Raw genomic sequence first — 1129 nt, 5'->3', positions numbered from 1 at the left:
GTTCTGCAGGCATTTTGATAGTGTACACTCCAGCTGGCTGAACTGCTACGGGATTCCTGTAGGATGTCCTGTAGCAGTTTTTCCTCCTCGGGTGCACGCTGAACAGTGAAAGCGGTGGCATTACGATCATGATCGCAGGGCCCTTGGATAGCTGTGATGAGTATTGCATGGTATCTCTGCATCTTTTTTCCATTGAGAATCGCTTCCTCTGATAATTCAGTGTTCTGATTTGACTGTGCAGGTGTTTTCCATTGCATGGCAACTAGGGTGGTAGAAGGAGGTGACAGCAGTGCGTGATGGCGAAAAGAGTAGCTTGCATGCCTCCATGCCTGACCTCGGGCGTTAGATCCCCTCACACAGTCGGTTCTGGGCCGTCCCAAGCTTCTACAGGAAGTTTCCTGTAGAAATACAGGACTTCCTGTAGAACGTCCTGTAGCTTCCTGTAGGAGGCTAATCTGTGATCAAATTGTGCCCAGATCTTGGAAGAGATGAGTGTTTCTGGAGGGAGTGCTGGTGAGGTCACCTGGTAACATAGTAGGGACCCTTGTCTTCGAATTGAGGGCCTCTTTTCCTGCATGGAATACCTGCAACCTGCATGCATTGCCACATTGTGAACTTGCTTTACCTGTTTTTTTTTTATTATTTATTGTTGTTTTTTTTTTTTTTTTTTTGAAAGACAACAGGGGCGCCTCGATGAGGTTTTCACCCTTACCATCTGCCTTGAGCGCCTCAGAGAGGTTTTCACCCAAGGATCTTTATTTTTCTCTCCTTTTTTTTTTTTTTTGAAAGACAGCAGGGGCGCCTCGATGAGGTTTTCACCCTTACCATCTGCCTTGAGCGCCTCAGAAAGGTTTTCACCCAAGGATCTTTATTATTATTATTAATTTTTTTTTTTTAACTCAGGGTATGCCCAAAACAGAGGCAGAACCCTTCTCTATGACCAGCACTGATTTTTCCACAGTTTTGATGAATTCTTGCCTTGACAGAGGCTTTCTGTAGATCTTCAACCGATGCCCATTGACAAGCATAGGGATGGCCTCCTCATCAATGGTCCGAATAAGTACAGATCCATTGTCATTACATTTTTCCACTGCATATGGTCCCAGCCATCTGGTTCTCAGCTTTCCCT

The sequence above is a fragment of the Pinus tabuliformis genome, chromosome 6 (assembly GCF_031772625.1).
Source record: "Pinus tabuliformis cultivar Carrire ecotype Pingquan chromosome 6, CPIR1, whole genome shotgun sequence".
Lineage (NCBI taxonomy): Eukaryota > Viridiplantae > Streptophyta > Pinopsida > Pinales > Pinaceae > Pinus > Pinus tabuliformis.
The sequence above is the reverse complement of the archived record's forward strand: the minus strand, read 5'-3'. Positions refer to the sequence as shown.